This window comes from Pogona vitticeps, chromosome 1 (assembly GCF_051106095.1).
Source record: "Pogona vitticeps strain Pit_001003342236 chromosome 1, PviZW2.1, whole genome shotgun sequence".
NCBI classification, from domain to species: domain Eukaryota; kingdom Metazoa; phylum Chordata; class Lepidosauria; order Squamata; family Agamidae; genus Pogona; species Pogona vitticeps.
The window spans coordinates 172160796-172175203 of NC_135783.1; the positions used below are offsets into that span (position 1 = coordinate 172160796).

At 42.3% G+C, this 14408-nt stretch overlaps 1 long non-coding RNA gene across 1 annotated transcript; it reads left to right on the forward strand.

Annotated features, from left to right (window-relative positions):
• The first annotated feature begins 37 nt into the window (after nucleotides 1-37).
• On the forward strand, nucleotides 38-4602 carry LOC144583984 (uncharacterized). Its single transcript, XR_013537943.1, has 2 exons — nucleotides 38-1737; nucleotides 4144-4602. It is a non-coding gene; the product is annotated as an uncharacterized LOC144583984 (long non-coding RNA).
• Nucleotides 4603-14408: the final 9806 nt, after the last annotated feature.

The window sequence follows — 14408 nt, forward strand, 5'->3', positions numbered from 1 at the left end:
CCCTCCGGAGCAGTGCCGCTCAGGCCCACGCCCAGCCAGAGACCAGCCAGTCGGGGGGGGGGGAAGGAGGGGCTTCTCAGGGTAACCCGGGCAGCCGCGGCGTCGGCGCTTCCTCTCCTTTTGAGTCATCCGCGCTGGCTCTCCCCCCACCCCCTCACCCCCACCCCCGGGTGCCCGCGCCTTCTCTGACTCCCTCCGCGCTGCTGTGGAGCGGTTCTGTGGATGCCATTCAAGAAGAGCTTGAGCGGGGAGGCGGGGATGGGAGGAGGACGAGGACGACAGACAACGGCCGGCCGGCTGGCCAGCCACCTTGCCAGGCCTGCCGCTACACCTGGGCAAGCCCTTCTGGAGAACGGCCCGTTTCCGGGGCAGAGCTTGGCCTCGTTCTCCAGGTGGGCCTCGACTTTGGGTTTGGACTCGGTCCCGACCGGCAGCCGCAGGTGGGGAGGGGGCCGCGTGGCCTGACACGCCCCACGCCCAATCAGCCTCTGTGCGAAATCGGGGCATGCCGTTTTGCGCGCGTAAATGTGTGGCGCCCGGGAACGGCTGTGAGAGGTGAACGGGCCAGAGCCCGGCCTTCGGAGACATTTCGCGGGGCCGGAGCGGGGGAGCCTGCAGGCCTGCGAGCCCTCCCTCCCCTTGCCGTCTGAATCGGAGCCGCACCGCCGAAACACTGGGCTTCGCGAGAATATGCGTGGGGTTCGCTGACCGGCTGACTGATTTCCATGCCCCTGCCCATCGATCCAGAAGGATCCCAGGGTGGCGCTTGGCGAGTGGTTAATTACACAAAAGCCTTGTGCACCTGAGCGATTGACAAAAGACTCCGTTGATTTTGATGCGACAAAATGAAGACCACACACACACACTTCACACACCCATTCATGATCCTGCTTCAATCTGGGTTCCTCGACCGCAGGGCTGCCCACCTTGAACTGCCCTGAGTGCAAATTGGGCTTTTTGTTTGGGTTCTTGCGTCTTTTATCTATACACTGTACAATCATTGCTGCCATTCGCACACTAACGAAATAGAACCAATGCTTGCTTTGGTAGTCCTCATTTTTCATTTGAACAGTCGGCAATTGCAAGGGAAGGAGAGGAGGTTTTTCAAAGCCCAGAAGATAGCATGGTTTGGGGAGAGTGAAAATGCTGGCCACAAGTGGTGGCGGCTGAGAGGTGGCAGTCCCAGGTCTACTGTTAGTGAGCATGCTGAATGAATCCTAGTCCAACCTTAGCTATTCTATTCCTCTGGTTAGGGACCCAGCATTCCCTTCTGCCCTCCCACAAGACATTCTCTTCCCCCTTCATCTCCTGTTTGTTTCACATTTCTTGCTGCTTCCCAGGGGTGAAAAAGTTATCTTCCACTGAAAGTTTGAGGAAGGTTGTTGCAGTACAGCAAGTGGATTGAAGGTGGTGATGGGGGCAGCAGGCAGGCTGAATAACTCAGGGGTGTGCCATTCTTGTTTCTCCCCTCCAGGTCTACATTAGATCTGCTTCCTCATTCTTCTGTGAGGTAACCTTCTGTTCTTGTTTTTCTACTTCAGTTAGAAAGGCAGAATTGTACACATGCAGTGCAGCTCAAGAGCTTTCTGTAGCCAGATTCAAGAGGAATTTTACTTCCTGCACCATCCTCCCATAAATTTTCTAGCCAATATATGGTCATTTTCACCTTTGAACCTTACTTTTGTTGTGTCCTGTGAAGTCACTTCCAATTTATGGCAACCGTAATGGGTTTTTGAGGTACGTGGTGGATTTAAGAAGTGGTTTATCGTTGCGACACACACCCATGAGTTTCTATGGTTGAATGGGGATTTGAACCCAGGTCTTCTGAGTCCTAGTCTGACACACTATCCAGTAAACCACACTGGTTTTCATATTGATCTTATTAGGTAAAGGTAAATGTTCCACTTGACAATTGTCAAGTTGTGTCTGACTCTAAGGGGCAGTGCTCATCCTTGTTTCCAAGCCGTAGAGCCAATGTTTGTCAGTAGATAGTTTCCGTGGTCACGTGACCAGCGCGACTAGACACAGAACGTCGTTACCTTCTCACCGTGGTGGTACCTACTATATTTTTTCGTGTATAAGATATCCCCATGTAAAAAACACCCACCCACTTTTCTAACCCAAAATTAAGAAATCTAAGTGGGGCTTAGCAAGTGTAGGGGGAAAGGGAGCAAAGCACTGCAGGATCACTTTGATGCTTGCTTTCTCCCTTCATGCTAAGCCCTGCAGGGCTTAGCAAAAGGAGAAGGAAAGGGATCGAAGCAATCTGGCGACTGCATGATTGTTTTGATCCCTTTCCCCCTTATACAGCCATGGGATTGCTTTGATCCTTTCACCCTACACTTGCTAAGCCCCATAGGATTTAGTAAGCAGAGGGGAAAGCAAGGATCAAAGCCATCCTGCTGTGCTTTAATCTCTGCTTTCCTTTTGCTAAGGCTTAGCAAGTGGAGGGGAAAGCAGGGATCTAAACCCTGCAGGATCACTTTGATCCCTGCTTTCCTCTCCACTATTTTTTTCTCTACTCAGCTTACTTCCATATATAAGATGACCCTCAATTTTTAGTCTAAAGATTTTAGACAAAAGTATAGTCTTATACATGGAAAAATACGGTATTTATCTACTCGCATTTTTACATGCTTTCGAACTGCTAGGTTGACAGGAGCTGGGACAAGTGATGAGAGCTCACTGCATCGTGTGGTTTTGAACTGCTGATCTTTCGACCTTGCAGCCCAGAGGCTTTGCGGTTTAACCCGCAGCACCACCACATCCCCATTGATCTTACTACTCTTCTCCAAAATTACTATTCTTTTAGTCAACTGCAAGGAAAAATACAGAACACCAGTTCTTTAGGCAAAGCTGAAAATAGATAGAAACTTCAGTTGTTAATGCTTTGCTGTTCATTGCCTGTGGGGCTGGTTCTTGTTGAGCCAGCCCTGTGCATGCTCCTTCTCCAGCAGCTTACATTTAATGAATGAAAAAGGTGGCATGCGGGCATTCTGTTGCTTGTTTTAGAAGAGCAATACAGTATGTATACAAATTGGACTGGGCCAAGTGAAGAAGGAACTAATGTCTGTTGGGGGGGGGAGCGGGGGGGACGTTCCCCACAGTGGAGGTTCCTAGACTGGTCATGTCATGATTCACAGTTAAAAGGATTTCCTTCCTGTGAAAAACAGGGAAGCAAACAGAGTTTTTTTTCAGTGTGGCGATAATGCTTGGTGAGTGTATCCACAGGGTTACACTGCAGTGAAAGACAGCAAATATAGTACTTTAAATGACCATCCCACAATGAAAACACCAATCTTGTCTGATTATGGAAGCCAATCAGGGTCGGATCTGGAGAGATTATCTCCAGGTAGGGAAAGAAGCCACCTAAAGCTTCAGAGAGCCCTTGTCTGCCAATCAGAACTCACAGCACTGAACTAGCTGGACCAATGTTCCGACCCACAAGAAGGCAACTTTCTATGTTCTTGTTTCCCAATATTTTTAAAGCTACCTTACATGAGTCAAGGTTCCAATGCATATTCAAATCATGAATGTCACGAACCACCAGGTTCAGGGAGTCCTGCTGTAATCACTGAGCCACAGTATTTGCTGTTCCTGGAGTGAGTGAGGCTTTGAGAGTTAAATGTGATGGTTGGAGAAATCTACCTGTCTGACCTGACTCAGTAATGCTTCCAGACAGTTACCACCCCACAATCAAATGCAAGATTAAGAAATTTCACACCAGCCCTGCAAGGTGGAACTGCCACCACACCCACAAAACATACAGACTCCTGGTGGCTGGTCAAGGCAAGACCTAGTTTTAAGTACCACAAAACTCTTAACTAAGAATCCAGACAATTGAAAGGATAATTTTTTATATTTTATTAAAGATAGTAAAAAAGGCAAAAGTATATATAAAAAACCTTAGTTTCAAAAAGAGCATCTGGAATAAATAATATGCATCCATGGCAAGAGCAACGCAGAGCAAACACACAAGAAAATAAGAATGCTAATTACACACTAGCGTAGCTTTAGCATAGTGTCAGGGCATGCACAGAGTTCATCCCTCACAGCACAGCATAGCAGGATGGCAACTGAGCGTAGTGTCTTCTAAAAGATGACTAAACCAACTAAAGTAACTTTTTATTCATCACCTTCCAGACCTTTCAAGATGGTCCACCAATCAGACTTCAAATCATCTGCCTGTCCCACCAGCTCTTTGCAGCCCAGGATGTGAAAAACAATAATACCAAGGGAGGCAAAAAGAGTGAACATCAGGAACTGGGCTTTTTCTATTGTAGCCCCACACCTCTGGAATAAGCTTCTACCAGAGGCTCACCAGGTGCCTTTCCTTGCAGTTTTAAAAAAGTTACTGTAGATCATAACTGTTCAAAGCTTCCTCTTATTAGTGATTTTACCTGTGATGTCCAATGTCATTCTAATTGTTTATTTATCAAAGGCTAGCTAGTCCAGTGGTTTGATGGATGGATCGATTTTGTTTGTTGGTGTGTCTTCATATATTGCTCTGTATTTATTCTTTGTGTGCTTTGCTGTAAACCACCCAGAATGTGCATTGCATTATGGGGTGGTATATAAGTTGAAATAAATAAATTAATAAAATTCTCTTGACTATTCATTCAGATAAACAAGAGCATTTTCTGCCCCACCTCCCTTCACCATAGCTGAAGTCATCCCCCGATTAACACAGTACCAGGGAACAAGCTGACACAGCCTTGAAGTTTAACACATAAATCATAGGTGATGCTTCCATTCCTTTTTGAGCAAAAACTGCTTCCCTCTTTTCTCTCAGTCAGGCACCAAGAAAAGCCTGGCCTTTTTCACACAGGTTCGTCAATCCGTGTTCCCTCAATTTCTCAGTCTCTTCACAATGAAGATGGTCTTGCATAAAAGAACCAAGCAGTTTGGAAGGCAAAAATTAGCAAATTCTTTTGAGTGCCTAGAGAATAATTGAAGAAAGAATGTACAAATTGTATGTTGGACAAACCTTAGTTGAAAACAAGAGCCTTTCACCCAGCAGTCCTCACTTGATATTAGCAGTAATGTTTACATTCAGTGGCTTCCCAGAAAATGTCTCATTTGCTCAACTGTTCATTCACTAGCTAAGGCAACAGGGCTCCTGAAGTCACAGGACAATCACAGTGTAATCTTTCTGTGGCCCCACTGCTCAGTAATGCTCAGTCTGATAAAAGAATCCTTTAAGACTAGAAAGCTTGGCTGTCTGTGAGATTTTAGTGACCACACAGCTTTCCCCCCTTCCTTGTAGGATAATCTCTTGTAACGGATTATCTTCATGTTAAAGCAAATTTAGCAATAGACCTTTGTTATTTCTGCACTTGAATTCTTTAGTTCTGCTAAAGTATTGTGCTTGTGCATTTGCTGGAAGTATCATGTAGTCAGAGATTATATACTGCAGCACTGAATAGGGAACAGTAACATGGTCTGAAACTACAAACAGAGAGCATAGTAGTTCTTTACTCAAAATTACTTTATCTGTCAAGGCTACATTACCTGTTAGGCTAGCACTGCAATTCCATGTATTTCCACAGTCACCGCAAATTAGGTCTGAAAAATAAGACAATACAGGAATGAAGCAATGTGGTAATGTTGTCTGAACCATCCATTAGAAATCCTTGAGCAAAGAACAATTTCAAATCAAATAAGGGCTAACAGGTTGAAACTGAATCCAAATAAGATGGAGGTCCTGCTTTTAGGAGGGACCCCAGTGCAGTGGCTTAATCTTGATGGGGTCACACTCCCCCTGAAGGAACAGGTGTGTAACCTGGGTGTGCTGTTGGACCTGCCCTCTCAGTGGAGAACCAGATCTCAGCCATGGCCAAGTCTCCTTTTTACCAGCTGAGGCGGATCACACACCTTTGCCCCTATCTTGACAGGAATCCCCATATAGCAGTGGTCCATGTGCCTATAATCTCAAAAACAGACTACTGCAACACTTTCTATGTGGGGCTGCCCTTGAACGCGGTTCAGAAGCTGCAGCAGGTGCAGAATGCTGTTGCCAGGTTCATCTCTGGAACCTCCCCATATGACCCATTTAACTCCTATCCTGACTCATCTGCACTGGCTACCTGTTTGCTAAGTTCAAGGTGCTCACATTAACTTCTAAAGCTCTTAATGGTTTAGGACCTTGTTACCTGGCTGAGCATCTCTCCCTCAAAACATCTGCCCATCTCACCCACACCCCTCATAGTGGGAGGCTCCAGGTGGCCGCCCCAAGGGAGGCCCAGAAATCAGTCACTTGAAACCAGGCTGCTTCACTTTGGAACTACTTGCCACCGGAAGTGCATTTTGCTCCATGGCAACTAAAGACCTGGTTATTTTCTAAGTCTTTCAGTAATTTGCCCCTAATGAAGTAATCTTATGTATCCTTTCTGCTGCCAGCCTGCTATTAATTTTTCGCTGTTGTTTTATTGTTTTTATCATTAACATTATTGTTTATGACTATGTGTCATTCTGTTAGCCGCCCAGTTGGGCAGGATATGAATGTAAATAAATAAAATACACAAATAAAAATAAAACAGCTGATGTGAAAGGAACTGCTATGTGGCGGAGAGGAACAATCAATTTTACAAATATGCCTTAGAATTTCTGGCTCTAGGTCGGATCACTGATTTTTCAGAAGAGATATATTGAGAAGGGAATATGTTTATGTTGGCATTCAAAGCCCTAAATGGTTTAGAACCTTGCTACTTGTCTGAGTGCCTCTACCTCAGAATGACCACCCACCCCACCCACACCTCATACACCGTGTTACAGGTGGACACCCTGAGGGAGGCCCATAAATCAACAACTTGGAACCAGACCTTCTCTGTGGTGGATACCTCATTGTGGAGTTCCATCACAACAGAGCTACAATAGGCCCCTTTACTCCTTGGCTTTGGAAAACAAGTGAAGATGTGGCTATTTACACAGATCTTTCCCAGCCTTTCCCCAGAGTAATTTTGGTTTTGATTATTGATATTCCAGTAATTTTTAAATAATTGTCCATGTCTTGCCACCATCTTTTGTATCTTTTGTATTAGTTATTTTATAGAGAGATTTGGTTTTTCCTTGTTTGATGTTTAAATTTGATTATTATTATAGTTTTATTTTGTGTCTCTGTCATGATAATGTAAGCTGCTCAGAGTAATGGCCTGGCCTAGATGGGTAGGGTGGGTGGGTGGATGGATAGATGGATGGATAAATAAATAAATAAATAAATAAATAAATAAATAAATAAATAAATAAATAAATAAATAAATAAATAAATAAATAAATAAATAAATAAATAAATAAATAAATAAATAAATAAATAAAATCTATACTTGTATACAGCTTTTATTTAACAAACACCAATGGCCAGTAAATTTGTCTGAGTGAAAATTAGTAGCTACTCTGATTACGTGATTAATTTTACCTGTGTTAAAAACCCTGATAGAAGTGAAATTCAGCTAAATTCGAAACATGCCACTTTCAATACAGTGTTTTATGCAAATATGTTTTCTCATGAACCACATTAGTCTCATGCGGTTGTTCATTCTGTATTTGCTTGATGGTGCTGAGGTTTGAACATCTTACTAGGTGGTCTGACTTTTAAAAACATTGATTAAAAATTTAAATAAATCATTTGGAGAATTGGAACATTCACTAACATCTCAGATTTCTACTTTATTGAGTCCTCCTTGTTTATATGGCTTCATCCGGAGATTCCTTGTTTACTACATGCCCTTTCCATATTCTCAGTTTGATTTCTGCTAAACCAGTATGAATTACTGCAATCCAGCTACTTCAGAAAGTCTTAGGATTTAGCCCTGAACTGGCCTAGGGCTTTTACCTTGCTTTTGACTTGATTTCCTGTAATGAAATATCAAAACAAGTGAGCTTTTGAACTTTTGTAATATGGTAATTATCACATTGTAACCAAAGCATTCAGCTGGGTGCTTCTTCCAAACAGGAGTTGAATGTTTTGATACAAAGAAACAGAGGAAACACTGAGCAAGCCTCAGCCTTTTGCCTGTAGGAATGGTGAGAGACAATTGATTATATATAATTGTTCCTTCAAGCTGGTCTGACAAAAGGAGTGGACAATAACTGGGGTCTTTATATAGAAGCAGGAAATGCCTGTCTGAGAACTTTCAGGATTTCCTTTGAATTTTTGGAGTTTGGGGACCTTCCCTCCCCACCCAAAGACTGAGGCAAAAACAGACACAGACACAGACACAGACAGACAGACAGACAGACACACATACACACACATACACACACATACACACACATACACACACACACCCCTTCTGGAGGCCCAGAAATATGAAAATACTTTTGGGGAATTGGATGATCTTTGGGGCTCCAAAAATATCTCTGAGGGCACATGAGACCCATGGCTTTATCTTACCTATTTGTGTTTTCCAGATTTCCAGTTTCCACTGCTAGACAACGACCCCACTGTACGGCGAATCCGCAGGACGGTAACTTTTTGCAATCGCTATAGCAATTCGCAAAACAGTCATTCCTATGGGGGAATTCCACTGGATGTCTATTAGGTCTGTGCTTCGCGGACCCTTTATTCTCAAGACGATGATCTTTACAGCTGATTGTCGGGTTCCTAAAATGGCTGCCCTGTGTTTTCCAGACCCATGCTTCACAGGGCAGCCATTTTAACAGCTGATCGGCGCTCGGAAAATGGCTTCCCCTATGGGCGATCTTTGCTGGACGACGAGATAATTTCCCCATTGGAACATATTAAATGGGCATCAATGCATTCCAATGGGGAATTGTTTTTTGCATGATGATGATTTCGCTTAACAGCGATTTTCCCAGAACGGATTATCGTCGTCATGCAGGGCACCACTGTAAGTAATTTCCATATTTAGGCTTTTCTGTTTCTCTCATCCTCTCCCAGCTCTGCAGTGCCTAGCCTAAAGAGGAATCAACAGCCCACCTGTTTCTGATATTTGTGAATATGTCATACAAAGGCCACACAGCTTTTCCCCCGCCCCCCATAACTAACCTGTGTATGAACTGGCTGCAAGAAAACTGTTTTTCCCCCACCCTAGAATGATACGAATCATGAAAAAATCCTGTGAAAAAGTAGTATGGTGCAGTTATGCTGTATTTCATCAGCCCTAGGAATCTGGAATGCCACCCTCTGGCCTGCTAGCTGACATGACTGCAAAGCAGCAAAATGCTTTCCCCTTAACACAGTGTCCTCTTGTAGCAGGGAGACTGAAATGGACACATTTCCACTCCACTGCTGCACAAGTGACTGTAAAATAGATCTTTGGACTGGCATGGATTTTGAAGACTCTCACACCAGAAAGACACAAGAAAAAAAAAGAAGTTGGAGTGGTGGAATGACAGACAGTGTCACTCTAATGATGTTGCAAACTTCCCACCATTAGAAAATGATGGCTCTTACAGTTCGAGGGCCAAAGGTGAACTTCATGAAAATGTTGCTGAGATTTTGTTGCCCAAAATTCACCCCTTTTTGATCAGCCCTCATTCATAGCCCTAGGATAAAAGTAGTTCCACATCAAAGTTGCTGCCAAATTTCTAGCGGTTTCTGGCAAAATGGGAGTAATAGGCTATATGTTGTTTTTTCCTCCTTCAGATGGCATTACCTGCCTTTCTATTGATTTCTGTTAAAGTGAAAATGCTCTAGAAAGAGCATTACCTTCCTGGCTGCTTCTCTGCAGCCGTGCCCTGTTAAGAGACCAAAAACACTTTGCACTTGTCTAAGAATCCAATAGGACTGAATGTAACAACCATTTAAAAGAAAACGGAACGGTACACACGACAACCTTTTCTATACAAAAGTCTTGCCTGTAAAAGAAACTGAATTGCAGTCTTACTGGTCTACATGTAATACTGTTTGATAGTTTGGCACATCTATTTATGTTGGTGCAGGCTGCCTACTCTGACATGCTGGTAAACCACATGTGGCTTCCTCCTGCTTGTTCATGCACAGATTGTACATCATGATCTGCATGTGGCCAACCTGCCACTAATGAATGTGTTATTCTATTTGTTTTGATAACTGGTTGCAACTGAACTGGAGAAGTTTACAAACATTCAAATGCACTTTGAATTATTATTAAGCATTCCTGTGAAGATATAATGTGTTCCTCAAAATAATTCTGTGAATAGTTATGCACATTTATTTTATGGGAATGTGAGGTCAAGCTGGCCCTGGTATGACCACTTTTTAGGCATCTAAGTAAGGCATTTCTCTGTTCCAAAGCATTTCATAAGAAATGAGTGGCTCATTTTAAAATATCACTCTGAGGCTATTGGCTGTGCATTTAATTTGTTCATGGCGGAAGCAAAGATTGGAGATTTCACTGCTTTTATGTGAAACTCCTGGTAATTTCTGTTAGCCTCTAGAAGGATTCTATGAAGCTGTAGTAAAAAAAGGAAACATTTCCAAGCTCTGGAGGCATTTTATATGATATATTGTTTTATTGAAATAAGTCTTGATTTTTCTCACCTAAAGGTATCTAAGGGTTTCAAAAAATAACAGTAATATAAACAGATTGTATTTATTAAATTTATACTTACCACTCTGTCCAAAATGCAGCTAAACCCAATAAAATGCAAATAAAAACAAATTAAAAAATCTGCAGTAGCTGAACATGAATACAAAATAAAAACAAATAAAAAATATCTGCAGTAGATGAACAAACTGGACATGAAATTCTATTTCAAAATACTGAAATACTGGACAACACCAGCAATCATTACGTCAGACTACACAGGGAAGCCATTGAAATCCACAAGCACCAGCAGAACTTCAACAAAAAAGAGGAAAGTGTGAAGCTCAACAAAACCTGGCTTCCAGCTCTCAAAAATACAGTGTGCAAAAGGTCAATGAACTCTACCCAGCCACAAGAACAGGGGATCACTACACACAAAAGACCAGCTAATGTCACCCATCAACCACAGTGACAGATAATCTTTTCTCCTTATCACAACAATACACCCTCAACAAGACACACTAATCACCCATCTACAGAAAAAGACAAAAGCCTATTTCACAGCCATAAATACTGCACTCCCAAGCCAACTACACCAGAGCACAGAGTGCTGTCCTAGGAAGAACAACCTTCAGAACATGTCCAAAGAGCCCGAAAATCCCACAACAACCATTAGATCCCGGCTGTGAAAGCCTTCGTGAAATACAAAAAACAAATACAATTTAAAAACAATTAAAAACACATAGGTCTAAAGACCCTACCCTCTTTATCTATGACCCAGTTTAGGAATTAGAGGTGTTTCCACATGAAAAGGTTTTTTTCTGCCAGTAAAAGAACAACAGGCATGAAACAGCCTATTTTTCTTTGACAGGGAGTTTAAGAGCCTGGGAGTCGACACTAAAAACACACTATGTGTACCTGTAATGCTGGCAAGACTAAGATCCTAAAGATCTTAAACACTGGGCAGGCTTGTAAGAGAGGATACTTTCTTTTAAATACACTGGTCCAGCTCTTTTTAGGGTGCTGTAGGTGAAGCTGCTATAGCACGAGTTACACATCTCAGTCCTGCTGCAGTATTCTGAACCAGCTGAAAGTCTGAACATTTGTCAAAGGCAGCCCTCTATAGGATGAACTGTTGTAATCCAGATGGAACACTTGTAAGGCCAGATCAGATATCTCCAGGAAGTGAAACCAATCAGGAGTACATGGTTGCTGCCTTGTGTGTTCCGTTCGCCATCCACCGTGCCTGGAATGCAGGCACACACTGTGAAAAAAAAGAAAAAGCCAAAGTGCACAAAAATAAAAACTAGCAGCAGGCAAGATGAGGGTGAGGAATAGTTTAGGTCCTATTCATAATGCTAAAGTGACCCACAGCACTGAAATCCCACACAAGAGATTCACATTCTGTCACACACAGACATTCAATTGGTTTGATTCTGAAGGGTAATGCAAAAATGAGATCTATAGCTTCCTAGAAGGAAAGAGAATTTTTAAAAAGTCCACTGCACATCCCCCTTCCTGAAAATGAAAGCAATGCAATTAGCAGTCTCGTACAGACTAAAACCATTCTCATGCCTTGTCATAATGTGAAATGGCCATTGATCACAGGAGAAGGGAATTTGTCTGGTCAATCTGAACCTTCCTACGATCTCCATGATTTGGGTTTCCCTGAGAGCTTGGGCTTTCCATTGGTGCTGGAAGAGTCAGTCTCCTTTTGTTTTGGCGTCTTGGTTCTGTTCAAGTACCTGTTTTGTTTAGGTACCTATATCTCCCCCAGCCCCCCCCCCCAGAGAGGTTCACCAATACAAGTGTTTTCTTTTTTAAAAATCAGCTTTTAAAACTAAAATGCCAAAGCAATATTTGCTGCTGTGGGTATCCCCGATTCAATCTCAGTACCACTTTGGGCTCCCGTGCTTTATTTCAACTTGGTTCAGAAACGGATAAATACCATGGTTTATCTTTTGATTCTGATACATTTCTGAGCCAAAAGCACATTGTTACTATAAATGATAACTATAATAAGTGAATGCTTGTAAACATGGGAATGTCCTTTGCAGAAAAAAAAATTGGCATTTTGTTTCTACCATAGTGGGACAGAAATTTCTTGCTAGAGTGATTGATGAGATGTAATGTGCAAACCGTTGAGAACTATTGTAATAGGGTGTTTTCCTGAAGTGTATAGTATTATGTATAAGGAAAAGGTGATTTAAAGCACACAAACACATTGGAAAGTATCTCGAGGTTAATTAGATCCCATCATGTGTCAGATACTGTTATTTGTATTCAGGGTGATATTTCCAATGAATGCAAAAGAACTGGAGATTAAAATTATTTATGCAGGGCATGCACATGTATGAACTATAATTTTGCCAGTGCCAGCCACATAAACAGTAATAGCAGCCAGGTAATAAGTAAAGATTTATAATTGCTGATGGACATTCTCTGTTTTCATTTACTTGTTGAATAACAGTGTGGATTCATAATTTTATGGTGGCTTTAGTCACTGGATTATAAATGGTTGATGATAAATTTCCCTGTTATTTCCTCATAAAAACAAATGGTGGAGATGTTCTTTTCATTAACATGGATGTCTATAGTATTTTTATGATTCAAAAGCCGGAAAAGCCCCTAGTAAGAGAGAGAAAAAAGAACCAAACCTTTTGGTTAAAAGCACAATATTATTGTTCAAACCCCCACAAGTAAGAAAACTCAGACCACAGATCATCCTCACTCATTGATGAAGCCCTTTTGCACCTTAACATCTACCTCATATAAACATAAGAAATGAGCACAATTCTTTGATTTCCTAAAAAGGGGGGGTACCCCCTAGTTACCTAGGAGTAAGCCCGTTAAACATAATTCTTCCTTATCCCAAATACAGATCAAATTAAGTGAACTTTAGTAAAGAGTATATCTGGTTGGATAGGTTAGTAAGTTGCAGCAGTCACCATCCCACTCTTTCATCACCACCAACTTCCTAATAAACTGAAGACTACCTTGACTCTACTATGTGAGAAGGACTGCTCCTAACAGTTGCCATGAAACTGCCTGACTCCATTGGCCTCCTGGGGTCACCATCTTAGCCCCCTCAACCCTTGCTTTGTGTGTTGTCAAGTCAATTCTGACTTATGGTGACCCTCTTCACAGTATTCCAGGTAGAAAGCACTCAGAAATAGGTTACCATTTCCTTCTTCTGGGCAGCCTGCAGTGAGTCGAAACCATGCTAAATAGTGATCTGTCCATGAAATTGAACTGCACAGAATTCCTCCACGTTGGGATCTGCATGAAGAGAGTAGGAAAAACTACTCGGCTACTCAGGTATAATCTAAACCAAATCCCTTATGAATACACAGTGGAAGTAAAGAACAGATTTAAGGAACTCGATTTGGTGGACAGAGTGCCTGAAGAACTGTGGATAGAGGCTCGTAACATTGTACAGGAGGCAGCAACAAAAACCATCCCAAAGAAAAGGAAATGCAAGAAAGCAAAGTGGCTGTCCAACGAGGCCTTAGAAATAGCAGAGAGGAGAATGGAAAGAAAATGCAAGGGAGATAGGGAAAGTTACAGAAAATTGAATGCAGACTTCCAAAGACTAGCAAGGAGAGACAAGAGGGCCTTCTTAAATGAACAATGTAAAGAAATAGAGGAAAATAACAGAAAAGGAAAAACCAGAGATCTGTTCAGGAAAATTGGAGATATTAGAGGAACATTTTGTGCAAAGAGGGACATGATAAAGGACAAAAATGGGAGGGACCTAACAGAAGCAGAAGACATCAAGAAGAGGTGGCAAGAATACACAGAGGAATTATATGAGAAAGATTTGGATATCCCGGACAACCCAGACAATGTAGTTGCTGACCTTGAGCCAGACATCCTGGAGAGTGAAATCAAGTGGGCCTTAGAAAGCCTGACTAACAACAAGGCCAGTGGAGGTGATGG